The sequence below is a fragment of the Anser cygnoides genome, chromosome 4 (genome assembly GCF_040182565.1).
Source record: "Anser cygnoides isolate HZ-2024a breed goose chromosome 4, Taihu_goose_T2T_genome, whole genome shotgun sequence".
NCBI classification, from domain to species: Eukaryota; Metazoa; Chordata; class Aves; order Anseriformes; family Anatidae; genus Anser; species Anser cygnoides.
This window is the reverse complement of record NC_089876.1, coordinates 79766709-79781596: the sequence shown is the minus strand read 5'-3', so window position 1 is coordinate 79781596 and position 14888 is coordinate 79766709. Positions and strand designations below refer to the sequence as shown.

The 14888-nt window shown below is 37.0% G+C and overlaps 1 protein-coding gene across 6 annotated transcripts in view; it reads right to left on the bottom strand.

The window, feature by feature from the left end:
- The window catches only part of LOC106038647 (bifunctional heparan sulfate N-deacetylase/N-sulfotransferase 3), a 491131-nt gene that overhangs the window by 363656 nt on the left and 112587 nt on the right, over positions 1-14888 (bottom strand). For all 6 annotated transcript variants that reach the window (XR_010831310.1, XR_010831312.1, XR_010831311.1 and 3 more), the window contains exon 3: positions 6671-6792. The gene's annotated coding sequence lies outside the window, so the exon portion shown is untranslated. The remainder of the gene's footprint in view (positions 1-6670; positions 6793-14888) is intronic.

Here is a 14888-nt window from a genome sequence, read left to right as displayed (position 1 = left end):
AATGTTTTATCTTGGACAGCTCTCACTGTTCTAAATTAATCCCCTTTTCCTTTCTTTCTCTAGTATGTTTCTCTCATTCTCTAGTAACATACATCATAATTCTGAAGCATCATAAAGCTAGGTAATATTAAAAAGAATAACACCTCCAAAGTGTGATTGACACCTAAAAAAAAAACAAAAAAAAACCAACCACCACCACCACAGTTGGGAAAAGCCTTATTTTTATAGCCAGAAATTCAGCTTTGATGGAGAGTAGAAGAAAAATGCTTTCATAGAAGAACCAATCTTACAAAACCAGCAATCTCTAAGAAATCTGTGACACAGCACATAAATCTTTACAACTCACTTTTTTCTTATATCTTACAGGAAAACCCCATTACAATCAAAAATCTTGTCTGATGTGCAATAGCACAGAATAAGAACTGGAGTTTTTAACATCACAGTTCTTTGTAGCAGACACTTCAAAGAGTTAATCTAAATTCTGATTCAGAATTGCATAAATTACAGTTATGGAAATGTCTGTTTCAATCTGTTTGAAAATGCACATACACTTTCTGAAAAAGATTTCACCCTTTGAGTTTTTAGCTTAATGTTACTTTTACCTTTGCAGTCTGACATTTGAAGACCACAGTTTTTAATTTCATAATGAAAGCTTTCCAATTAAAAGAAAAAGACTCTACTATATATAAACAAAGAACAATTGTGTTTTTAACAGCAGTTCAGTCATTCTTCTATAAATGTCATTTCCTTTCTCTGAAAAATTAATGTAAGCAACACAATGACCAGAATTTCCATTCCAGATGTGGGGAAAGAGTGTGGGAAAGGAATGCTATTGAAACATTTAAACACTGGAGATTTGAAATCAGGAAAAAGAATCATTTCTGTAGAAAACTATGAATTGGAAGCCTGAAAGCAGGACACGTCATAAAGGGAGAAAAGCAACCCAAGCACCCAACTTGATTGCCTGAGCATCTGGATGCATGAAAAAAAAGTTAGCTGCCTGGTATCCTTCATGGGTTTTAAAGTACTCTTACTACCATACGTGTCTGTTGAATCAGCTTATTCAATGAAATGAAAAAGTCTACTCTGATGCCAACCTTCCAGGCATCAAGTAATTTGCTGCTGTTTTGTGACACTTCTTAGTTTTCAGTGCTTTTAGTAGCAGAGAGAATTCTCAAAGCACAGGTAGCATATCTGTAGTCCTTGATGCCAACAAGGGAGACTTGTCAAGTACTTGGAAAAGTTATGGGTTACTAAGTAGACAGGAAAAACTTCTAACTCAGGAAATCTTCTAACATGAGAATAGATGGAAATAAAAGGAAAGGATATCAGAGGAATTATCATACATGTCTGCCCTTTCTTAACTCTGCAGTAGGCATCTGCTACAGGATACTTTTGGAGACAAGAACTACCTTTGCACTGTGATCATTTTCAGGTTGTACTTGATATTCATATTCGGTTGACTGGAAGGAACTTTTGGGGAGAAAAAAATTACTCAGATGTTCTATGTACAGGTCAAACTTTTTTTTTTCTTTAAATTTAATTTATTTGAAAAAAGAAAAAACAAGCACAGGAACGAGAAAGGGGAGATAGAAAGGATTCTTATCCAAATTACTGCTTTGTATGGTTGAAAACTATGTTCTGATTAAAATTACTGGTTATCTGTTTTGAGTTACCTTTAGGTAACATCACAGATGAAGGAAGATAAAAATAGGTGTAATAATTACAAAAATGAACTATATTGTTGTTATTAAAGGCTGTAATCTTCTGGTTTAAACAACTGGAAAAAATTGTCAGGTTTAACAAGACATCTTCAGCTTACTGAAAATTCTATGAAGAACAATGAAGACCCTGGCACTCCTGAAAAATCAAACATTTCTTATGTGTCTTCAATATAGATCAAAGCAGCAAAAAGATATTGGTACATACAAACATACACTAACGATAGATATGTTTTCTCCTGCAATGAATAAACTTAAAGGAAACAATATAACGACAGATTTGTATCCGGACTATATCAGGTTATACTAGATCTGAATCTAGACCTGAATCCATTTGGTCAATAGCAGATGTTGTAGGCCAGATCAGGAACGCAACCAGTTTGAACTTTGTGGGGCGCATTTTATTCCAATAAATTGACAATTTCGTGCATCACATGTAAGTTACGCTTTATGTTGAGGATTAATGATACGACTGCAGTAAACTACTGAGAATTCAGCAATATATAAATATAAGTACGTTCATTTTCCCATGTTGTGATAATACCATGTAGCATTAACAATCCTGTTGATTTTTCCTCAAAAGTTTTACAATATGCGACTGCTCTAAAACAATCATGTTTTTGTCATTAGGGGGCTATATAAAGAATTTCAAGCTTCTATTAAAATAAGTTTCTGTCACTCATAATTAAAAAAAATAAAAAGGAAAAGAAAATAAGTACACACTTTTCTAATAAAGAAAGTGATGTCTTTACTTATCCAATTGCTGAGTTACAATGGAATTTAGTTTTAAAAATCTGTTGAAGGAAACCAAGAGTCAAGCTCCTGTACATTTCTTTGAATCTTTTAAACTTTTGTTTCTCATGTTAGATTTGATTCTAAAAGAAACATTACTTCTGGAACAGATCAAGATTATCCAGCAAAAATAAATGATTCGTTTTTGAGTGACCATTCTTTATTGAGTGACCATTGACATTTTTTTTAAATTAGCATGAAGTACAGAAAAATGAAGAACAACCAGAAGAATAAACAATAAATATTGGTGTAGCCAAAACCCCCTCCTAATAACCTTTAAAAGGAAGGCAGAACTTTTAAATAGTCCAAACCATAATCAAACAAAGCACATCAGCTTTGAGCCTTTAAATGTAAGCTTGCGTTTTGGATTACTGTAAAATGATTTTCAATATGTCTTTAATTACTCAAGCATATTGTAAAGTCTTGTATTCAATAGTTTAGTGCGAATTGCTTCATGAGAAAAAATAAGAATATATGCAAACAGAGAAGAAAAAGAGCTAAACAAAGAGAAGACTATGGGTGTAACTTCAGTTTGGCTTAGGCTTGAATTCAGAGATGATCGTGTAAGTATAATTTCACCACTGCTGTTCTTTTACCTGCCAGGGTGTAGTGGGCTTACGTGGCAAGGTTTTGGTAGCAGGGGGCCATAGGGGTGGCTTCTGTGAGAAGGATCTAGAAGCTGTGCCATGTTTGGTAAGGGCCCCACTGCTGACCAGAGCTGAGCCAAAAAGCGATGTTGTTTTGCGCCTCTGTGAGAGCATATTTAAGACAAGGAAAAAAAATGCTGCACCACACAGCAGCTGGGAGAGTGAGAGGAGTGAGGAACAGCCTTGCAGGTGCCAAGGTCAGTGAAGAAGGAGGGGGAGAGGTGCTCCAGGCACCGGAGCAGAAGTCCCCTGCGGCCTGTGGCGAGGACCATGGTGAAGCAGGCTGTCCCCCTGCAGCCCATGGAGTACCACGGTGGAGCAGGGTTCCACGCTGCAGCCCATGGAGGAGAGCACGGTGGAGCAGGTGGACCTGCACCGACGGAGGCTGCGGCCTGTGGAAGACCCCTGCCGGAGCAGATTCCGGGCCGGACCTGTAGCCCGTGGAGAGGAGCCCACGCAGGAGCAGGTGAGCTGGCAGGAGCTGCTGCCCGTGGGGGATCCAGGTTGGAGCAGTTTGCTCCTGAGGGATGGACCCCGTGGTATGGACCCATATCTGGAGCAGTTCTTGAAGAGCTGCTGCCTGTGGGCAGCCCACGCTGGATCAGTTCAGCAAGGACTGCATCCCGTGGGAGGGACCCCACAGCACAGGGGACAAGAGTGACCGAGAAGGAGAGGCGGAGAAGAAGCGCTATAGACTGACCATAACCCCCATTCCCCCGTGCCGCTTGGGGGGAGGAGGTGGAAGAGGGTGGATGGGGGGGAAGGTGCTTTTGGTTTCTTTCCTTTGTTTCTTGCTTCTCTAGCTTGTTAGTAATAGGTAATAAATCTTACTATCTCCCTATGCTGAGTCTGTTTTGCCCATCACGATAATTACTGTGTGATCTCCTCATCCTTATCGCAACCCTTGAGTCCTTTTCATCGTATTTTCTCCCCATTCTTCTTACAGGAGGGGGAGTGAGAGAGTGGTTGTGGTGGAGCTCAGCCACTCACCCAAGTAAAACCACCACACAGGGAAATGGGAGTATGAGCAAATACGACACCTTTTTCCTGAAGGAAGAAGTGACACTACCCCCTCCTCCCCCCTAGCCAGCCCTTTTCAATCCCATAGTCACTTCTCTGACTTTAACAAAGTTACCAGCCCTCCCTCTCTTTCTCACGGTTTTCAAGTCATTCACGGCAGATATGGAAGAAAAATCTCTCTAATAGAATAAGAACAAAAACATCTTTCTAAAAGGAGGTTTATAAGAAATGTCACAAAATAATTCAATATATTTTCTTATACTGAAACTTCCATTTCTGTATGCTGAAGAAACTTTTTACAGAAGGCTCATTTACAGTAGAAGAATATCAGAGAAACGTTAAGTAATGGATGGTGCCAGAAAGATACTAAGAGTTTTACTATTGCTTATTCCTATTCCTCCTACTCTCTTGTGCTCAGCAGCATGCTCATGGCTTATGCTTCACTGTTCTTGCCCATTTGGCTGATTTTTCTTCCAGCAGTGCCACTGATAGAAGAGGTACATTTGAATTCCTAAGGAATAATTCCAGGAATACAGCAGCTGGTTTAGAGATGAAAATAAAAACAAACAAAAATCTTCCAGGAAGAATGAATTTTCTCTCAGCACAGCTGAAGCTGCTAAGCCTGGGGTTTGTTTCAGACTTTAGCTATACTTAGAAGCCTGAAAAATACTGTCATATAAAATAAAGCTATCCTGTTTGTGAAATGTTCTTTTGACTTCCAACTAGGTAAAAATCCTAATCATCAAGTGAAGCCATAGTAATGGTGGCAAAGCAGAGTTAAAAAAAAAAACACACATGTGAATGACCTTAAAGTATAGTTTCAAATGCAGATCAAGAGCTGCACTACTGTGAAACTTCATGGTAAGTGGTGAAGTTCATTGTAATAGTTCATTTACATTAGGGTCTTGAAACAATAAGCATAAAGAAGCAGCATTAATTGCTACAAAGAAAAATGACTTACTTTATAACACTGCAAAAAAAGCAACGTTCATTTCAAAATCGCATATGAAGAATAAATGTTTTTTTAAAAAAAACTACAAACTCACTGAACGCCAACAATTATTAAAGAGTAAACCTATAGTCTCTTATGACAGATAGCTGATGATCAGCAAGTTTCTCACAGTATCAGTTAATAACATTCTAGTAGCCTAAAGTAAAGCATTATCTACTTAAGTTTACACATGGCCCAAAACTGGAGAGAAGAAATTGTAACACAGAAGTGCTGCTCATTTTTAAAGATTATTTTTTATTCCACTGCATAGAAGTTCTAACTAATTCCTGTACACACATTTGCAATAGTTTCAAAACTAATTTTTGAAAACTACTTGATATTTGGAAATCAAACATCTGTATGCATGAACACTCAGACACAGAGGACAATGGCAGATTTGCATTTGTCTCAGAAATGTATTTCAGCTGACATCTGAGGTAGCTGCCTTGCAATGAAAAAGTACTATGTTTTGCAAAAAACTCGCAATTGGCTCTAATCCAACCTCATAGTCTAACAGAACTGGCAGAGGTCTTTTCATCTGCTTACAGTCTTTTACCCATCATAGATGAGATTAAGAAGAAATCCACAGTGCAAGAAGTAATAAAGTGGCTTCTCATATTTACATAATACATCACTTACGTGTAATATTTTAATGGAAAAATCTTCCTCTTCAGTGAATGTGACCACCTGGTATATTAGGTAGCAACATTCAATTTATTCATTTATTACAGAAAACAAAAACAAACCAACCATTTATTTTCTTCTGAATGCCTTTGAGCACAACTAAAATAACAGGGCTTGGGTTACGTGTCCATCTCCAGGAGCACACAAACCACCAACCATTATTGCACTCTCCCCATAAGCACTTTAGCTGCGTATGAGAAAGCCACAGACTTCCCATTTACCCTGCCCTGTTTCCATACGTGGTTTTGGGCTTTCAGTTTAGGTAAACATGGATCTAACAACCACAGGATCAACCCGGACCTCTTTTGTCTCCAGGTTCTCTGTAAAATAGCATGGCATGAGTACTTCCTCACAGCTCCTAAGGGCCCCAGATGGGGCTCACCCCAGACTGGCACAGTGATCGCATAGGTTTAACTCTAAGGGAATCTTAACAGCTGGGATCCTTCCCCAGCCAGCAGCATTTTCTGTATGTGCCTGATTCAAATCAGTCAATAACAAAACTTGTGTTGACTTTAAACGGATTCTTGAGCTGTAGCTGAGATTTTATAATATTAACTTAAAACTATTATCAGGTTTCTTTGTAAACCTAAGCTATCCCTCTAACTTTGATCAAGCCTCTGCTTTAGCAATTTATTTCTGTTCCAGGTTGAGCTACTACATAACATCAAAGAACTGTTAGAAATTGATCCCCAACAGTTTCACAACAACCCCTGTTCTATCACTTTAGCTTTACAATATCCAAAAGCATGAACCCTGCTTCTAGTGCCAGAGTATAAAGGCTAACAAAGAACTTGGAACCAATGTTAATTTCATACCTGTCCAGAGGAAACACTGAAAACAGTCCAATGACTCTTCCATTTGTAGATCAGGGTGAGTGCAATTAGCAAGACCAAAGCAATTAGTTGATCAGGACTTCACAGCTAACATTTCCCACATTCTGCTGGAAAACAAAAGCAGGTATCAGAAAACTCAAAAGAAGAATTAAGTCTACCCTCAACAAAGCTTAGAATTATGAACATTATAGCTCTTCTTTATAATAAAAATTCAATGCACATTGTTTGGCAGGACTTATTGGATAACAAGTTAATAGATTTCCTACCTTAAAATAAAAAAGCATCACGGGAAAATTGAAAATGAATTCATTTTAAAGAGATATTGTTACTAAGAATCACACTTCAGCCCTGGTGTCTTACAGACAAATTCTATGAAACCAAACTGACTGAAATACAACATCCAAAGCATGATTTGGAGCAGATTTTCACCTTAAAAGCTGAAAGGGACATAACATATTTATTGCCTTCCCCTTGTTCTCCAAGTTCGACTATTGAAGTAAGCTATTTGATATGGTAACAAAAGATTGCTTAGAATTATCACAGAATTGCTTTAAAGAGTTGTGCACATTGATAGACCTTTATTACATGCATTTTTACTATTTTGAAGGTACACCAGCACAGTAAGTCAGAGAGGGTTACAACACTGAGGAGCTGCAGCTACAGCCTGACCAAATGCTAGACTGTGCTTTCTACAGCCAGGACGTGAAACGCTTCAAACTTTAAGCTCTACCCAGCTTGACTGATAACATGTTTAATGTGCAGGAGAGTCATTAAGTGCCTGATTATAAGACAAAAGGTTTAAGTATAATCATGAGTTTTCAAGTTACCTCTTCCTTCCAGTTCTGGTCACTGCTACTTTAGGAGCTATACTACACCTGTTCTTGAAAGATTCATTTCTTACTCCTTTTTGTTTCATTTGTTTTAAAAAAAAAAAAAAACAAATCAGAGGAGAGAAACATCAGCCTACGTAACTGTAACAACTGTGAAACACCGCTTGAGCTGATACCACGGTATTTCAACTCTCATGCTCTGGAAGTGAGAACTTTGTAATGGAAACGACTTTCACCTGTAGGTAACCCCCTTGGCAGCACCAAGCTCCGAAGTAAGCAAGCACAATCCCACTGCTGCTTTAACAGTCGTGAAGAAACTGATGGCCCTGCTGGAGGGTGGTGAAGTGTTAATTGGCAAATTAAGGCTGTTCTGCACTGAAGCATTGAGGATAAATTACTGCACTGAATATGCATTTTCAGGGCTTATAAGGAAATTGAGTGGAAGATGTATAAAGGCAGCTAGACATGCTGCTAGGGAGATGGGAGTGACCCAATTTATTTTCTGATGTGTCTACAGCAGTCTCCCTGCACTGAGAACATGATTTGTGCTTTTAGGGATATTGTTTAATTAAAGAATAAACTTTATCTGTGAAAAGGTATCTAATACCTCAGCTAGATTTCCCCTGTGAAACTGCTCAGTTCAAAAGGCCAGGGCTGGGTAGAACAACCAGGATTGGCTATTGAATGCTGCTTAAATTTAAAGCCATTTACATTCCCGACTCTGTGTAGAATACAAATTATTAGAATTAGACTAACAATGAAGACTGTCTACAATGAAAATAGACTGGCTGCTGTGTTGATTGACTATGCTGCTATAACAAGCACATAGTACTTGCTATTATCCTAGTTGGTCTGAGAAATACTTTATTTAAAATTTATTCTGGTATCTGCTGTAATTCAGCTGTCCTTGTTCCTGATCGGTAACCCACAGTTTCCAACCAAAGAAGTCAAACTATGTCACCCATGACGTAGAAAAAGTAGTTAAAAATCCTAATTCCATTTTTAATTAGGCAAGCTTTAGCCTGGCCTCCACTGCTGCGGAGGGGTCAGAGAAGGTGAGTAGGACAGAAAACCCTGACACCCCCCACCCCATACACACCGCTTTTCTCTCCAGTCCAAACCACAGAATATAACCATACATTAACCATACATCTTCAGAAGATGCTCTCCCTTTGCCACATTTACTTTTTGAAGTTGACATGACTGGAAGGAGTCTTTTATTTTTTATTTTTTATTTTTTAATTTAATAATACGGCCTATCATCTCTGTGTGCTGGTATTGCTGCATATGGTGCAAGTAATCTTAGAACCGTGTGTAAAGTTTCGACCTAATGCTTCGGTTTTTTCCATTTAGTCACATTTGATAATAACCTATACTGCCAAGCAGACCTGAAGCAGCACAGTGACAGGCAGGACTCCAGTGAGACTGTGGCATTTTGAGTCTTTAGTTTTTAAATTACTGAGAGTGAGTATACATAAAACTAGCAGGTGTCTTGTTTGAAATTTGCAAAAGTGCTCAAGCATTTTTGACTCTTAGTAGTCCACTTCTCTTCTGAAGTCAATGCAATGTAAGATCACTTTTGAGAATGAAGCAACACTTCAGTAAGTGCTTTCTAAATGTTATCTTATCCCATTTTGCAGCCAGTGGGGAAAAAAGAACACTTGACAGAACACAGCAGCTCTCATTACCATAAGCAAAAACTGTCCCTGAACCACTTTTACCACAACAGGTCTGGAACAAGAACAAAGTACACAAGATTGTGTACTATTTCTACTGTGAGTTGTGAATGCCTCCTTGAAATGCTTAGCATCAATTTTACTTGGCATCTTGTTCCAAACACCTTTTTTGGAATTTTCATTCCCCTGAATAAGGAAGGTTTTTCATTAGAAATGGTTTTCAGGAAGGGTAACTTCTCACACCAAGATTCTTCCAACCCTCCTTCACTGGTGTCTTGAAATGAAATAAAGTTTTGGAAGATAAGTGCTGGAATAACTTTTCTGGAGGAAAATTCATGAAATCTGGAATCATTACCAACATATCAGTACTGTGGGTAGGTGCTCATTAGCACAACACAGTTATATAAAATAAATTGTACCCAGTAAACATTTCCTTCACAAGCTCTGTCTGTGTAGAATTTGTCTAAAAGTATTACAATTGTTCAGTGTTTTCAAACTCTATTCTAATTCATGTACTGATTGCTTCATATTGTATAACTGTTCTATATATGTATAGAACAGATTTGTTTTTGGATTCTAAGTAACTCTCAAGAAACAGGAATAGTTCTCCATGTCCTTTTCTTAATAATTTTTAACTAAAATTGCCTAACAGGTATTTCATATCCTTAGATAAAAACACTGGTTTCTATGATATGTTATTTCTGGTATGGAATCAAAATTTTTTTTTTTGCTATTTTCACGTTGGTAATTTTTTTTTTAATTAGTTCTCTTGGAATAAAAAAAAAGGTTTTGGAAGCATAGAAGAAAGTGAAATAATGCTCACAACTACATAAAGCAATCTAACTTTCAGAAATGCCTTCTACATTCAGCACTTCTGCTACCTGCAGAACACTTCTCCATGACTTCCATCCTATTTTCTCAAGTTAGCCTATCCCTCCATGTGGCAATAAGACAAATGCTAATGCATTCATTCATGTTAAAGTCTGAAGTTTATTACAGAAGTATTTTACTGTCAATATTTCAGAAAAATTGGAGGTTCTGAGCAAAGAGGTGAAATGAATAACTTGCGCACTCACATGGGGAATAGATACACTGCTGCAATCCTTAAAGAAGGAAATAGATCAGTTAGAAACTAGAAATGAAAACAGATTTGCACCACTCTACAATTTGGAAATGGTAGCTGTTTTGCTAATTCAAACAGGAACAGGAAAAAAGTCAATTGAACACAGATTAAAAAATGTTTATTTGATGGTTAGTGCCTTTTGAAAGTCAACGACTGGAAATTTGAGACCCATAAAATTCAAGACAGACATATTCACAGTATAAACGAACACAATTCTCCTGCCCCTGCCAAAAAAGCAACAACAAAGAAACCCAAAGCTCTTTAAATAATAGCAATTATTCAAGAGAAGATAATATGAATTATTCATGAAAGGAGTGCATTTTTCCCCATGAATGAAATTTTCTGTCCTGTGATTCTGTGATACTTAACTCTCAGGTATTAAGTAACACTCCTCGTAAAAACTTTTGCATATCTTTTCCATTTAAATTACTTTCAGATTTAGTTGGATGGATTTGTGTATAATTTTAATTTTCTGGTTTTAGATTATATGTCTTCAGAAAATGACGTGTATTCAGTGCAAATCTAAAATGGTAGTTGAGTAGAACTGTGTGAAAAAGACAGTCTGCTAGCTGTAGTTCCAGTATTTGGTATTATCGGAAGGAAGTCCTATTTCCCATTGTTTGATCTTGTAAAAGTAATAAATAGTTTTACACACTTTTCTACCCTGATTTAAATCAGAGTTGTGACTCCTCAAACATACAGATGTCTTCTGGACATCAAATACAATACAAAGCACAACAGTGTTTCACAGGTTTGTTGGCCAGCTATTTCAAAAAGACTGAGTATATCTGTAAGATTTAAGTAAGTTGAAAGTCTGACATTTGAAAATGTTGACAAGTACTCTTTTCTTCTTTTTTTTTTTTTTTTTTTTTCTGATGACAATTGACATGTATTACATATAGAAATTCTATAAAGGTCACTGCAATGTGTAAATCCCTTCCATTTAAAAATCTTCACCCCAATTGGAAGACTCAGGAACATATGACAGTTCCACTTTAAAAGGTGTAAGGTTTTCACACTTTGTATGTTTTAAAGGAAAACATCAGGTAAGTGTCCATTCATCAGCTGAATTATCTGAACATTAGAGGTCTCCAAATGCACAGGTGATGGCAAATTATTTTCAGATGTACAAAGTGAATACAAGTTAAATGGGGCACGTATAATATATGACTGAGCCAAGGAGTGCTCAGTAATACTCAGTGCATAGGCACAGAGAGTTAGTATCACTATATAGTTACTCTATAACTCGTAGCATATTCAAAGTGTTCTAAAAGTATTAAATATTTCCCTTACATTATTTGAGAAAGAACTTCCAGAAACTTTAAATACCTAAAATTTGATGAATAAATGAATATCAGAACAATTAGACAATACTGCTTTTTGTGGGAAGTGATATCTTTCATCCTAGCTTAATACTTATGCTGAAAAAAAAAAAATTGTTTCCCTTTTCTGTTTAAACAAAACAGCAAAATATTTAAAAATGGATGCAGTACTATATCCCACAACAAGCTTTTGTTTGAAAAAGAAGTTTTGTTTTCACATGCACCTATATTCTCTTCAAGTGGTCGTGTTAAGCACAGCTAGTAGAAATTCACAGTTGTAGCTTTACTGGGAGAAAAAGGGAAACAGAAAAAGAAGTAAAGCCGTGCTAAGGAGCTTCAGCTCTGCAATTCCACAAAGCCCAAAGAGCTACCGCAGCAGGAATAACTTTGGTTTGACAGAGCCTGCTTTATTCTGTGCCCAGGTGGTAAAAGCTGACAACTATTGCAAGAAAAAGGTAGAGGGATAGGTTGAGGAGGGACACAAAACCATGATCTGCAGCTGGAGAGGGGCTACAAAGGGGCTGCCAAAGGAAGTGCCAGCCTATGTATTTAGAATATTGAGTCTTCATTCTTTCCAAGTGATGTTATTAATTTGAGTATTTATTTTGTATTAAAAGAAAAAATATTATTATATATTTTATATAAAAATAATAAAAATATTAAGAATAATATATATGATTTTTTCTTTGTATTAAAAGAAAAAATAATATAATACATATATATCTTTACTTCAAGGTGAGCTGCCAGAAGGATATTTTAGAATCTGAAGAAAATGACCAGCTAGACCTTACATTTAGTATCTCCAGCAGTGAAATCCTTGGTGATTTCCTGACGTAGATGATATTTCATAGTTCCTTCCCATGATTTGCCCTAATGTTCAAACAGGGTTCCAGAAAGCAAAGCACACCTTTGGCTTTTCTTCGCTTCATTCTTACATAAACATTTACATGAAACATCACGTACATTTCTCATTTCAAGCGCCTAAGCTTCATTATCTTCTGTGTTTCAAAGACTGCGGGACTTCTCCCCCCCCCCCCCCCATATTTCCATGTTATTCATTTATTTTTTATGCAGCTGTATCTGTATCTATACATACATAAACACGTGCAAGTGTGGTCAAATGGTAGTAATAATTTTATGACCTTCATATCGAGGAAAAACTCCTAAAAACTCATATGACTTCATAGAATCTATACTGGTTTTAGGGGTTAAAAAAATATTACTATACGGCCTAAATGCATATATAAGTCCTAAATCTCTATTTAATCCAGACCTTTTAATTTTAAACAGCTAAGTAATCTCCAATGGCAGAACAGAAGACCTGATTGTGCCACACTTTTGTTACCCACTTGCTTATGCAGACACAACAAAAAGTCTGCGGGCTACTGACATTTCCTACCCAATCTCTATTCACTGCCCTGAAGACCTGGGGTAGTAGCTGTGCAAGCAAGAGCTTCAAAATAACACCAAAAATCTTCTAGCTACATAGTAATGATATATGTAAACATTAGATTCCAATAAAGGACAAGCTAGGACTATGCAATTATGTATTCACAGACAAATAAAAACTTACAGATTTCTATAGCTTTTTGACTGTTGAAAAATAGAGGGTTAAAAAAATATTCATGTTTTGAATAGTCTTTCAGTAGCTTATCGTAGGTGATTTGCATTTGTCAGCATAGTTAGTCATGTGAAAAATAAGGCTGACTGTAAGAAAAAGCATTGAATGGTTATTTTGCATCCTGATAATGAGTAATAAAGTTAAACTCCCCAAACAGAAATGATTTTTGATTTGAAATGTCTGAGAGTATATTAAGTAGAAGGCTATTGTAACTGTGTCTGTTGGTAAGACTCAATCAAGAAAAGAAAAATAAATGTAAAGCAGTGCTGTTAAAGATCTGTGCTGTTCTTGTTTCTAATGGAAAAAAAATCATCAGACCACAACATCACTTTCTAGGCCGCCTGCATAGCTACAGGTAGCTAAGAAGTGTGTCAGGAAGTGAAACAAATGGGCAGTTGATAGAGGCTCATTTGGATGCATACCGCACAGCAGGAAATTCCAGCACAGTCTGTTTCACCCAGTGTCCTACTTCAGCTCCATTATAAGTGACACGGCCGCGTTAAGGAAGGCACTTCCAGCTCTTAGGGCCACATTATAAGCTAGTAATCAGTTACTTGCCGAACACAGGCAAACAAAAGGCTTTCACTACACTAGTACAGTATTCATCAAAGCCTCAGCTATTAAGGCAGCTGGAAGAGTTAGGAAACAAAATACTTTCACCTTATCCCAAGTTTTTCACAAAACAATCTTTTGTAGCTTTATTCTGATTTAAGGGTACCAAACTCCATAGATCATTTGCAATTGCCTTTTGAAATGATCTTGCTTACAACATTTAACTATAATATATGTAATTAATTTCATTATTACTAGCAAAAGATAACTCCCCTACAAAAAGATAACTTTCCCAGTTCTGTGTATAATTTCAAGTATAAAAAAAAAAAAAACAAAAACCCAAAACAAAACCACAACAAACAACAAAACCACAACCAAACAACAACAAAACCACAACCAAAAAAACTCTGCAAACTTTGATTGCAACCTCACCTGTCAGAAAAGCAAAGTCCTGAAAGGCTGACTCATGGAAGTAATACCCATAACCCTAAGCACTGCATGTTTACCTCTAACTATAATGTACAGCATAGATTGAAAAAGTATTGTTTCATTTATCATGAGACTAGACACTGCTTAAAAGCCAAGGGAAATATCCAGGCCTTTTGTACTTCTTTTGTACTTTCATCCTAAGGAAGAAAGTAATGATCACAGTAAAAATACTGATGAGATTGCCAAGCTTGTATAGGTTCTGGACAAGAGCTCTCGTGCACGATCAGTTACTACAGCTCAGATGAGAGCCGGACGCAGAGTCACAAGCAACAGAGCCATCAGCCCCTACCTCTGTTTGGGAAGGGTGCTCAGCACCACACACCAAAACCCTGCTTTGAACTTCTCCCTGGTGTTGTTAAAGCTTGTCAGTGTGATATGTTGAACCTGAACAATTCGCTACAGTTAGCATTATCACAGAATTAATAAGTGATTTTTAAGGTCACTGGAAAAGGCATTACTGCCACAAAAAAAGTACAGCCACGAAGACATGCACAATTTCTCACTAGTAAGAGAAAAGAATCAGATTAATGACCCAAAGAGCTGCCAAATATCTTTGAACTGGGGATGAGGGAGGATTTTATTTTGTA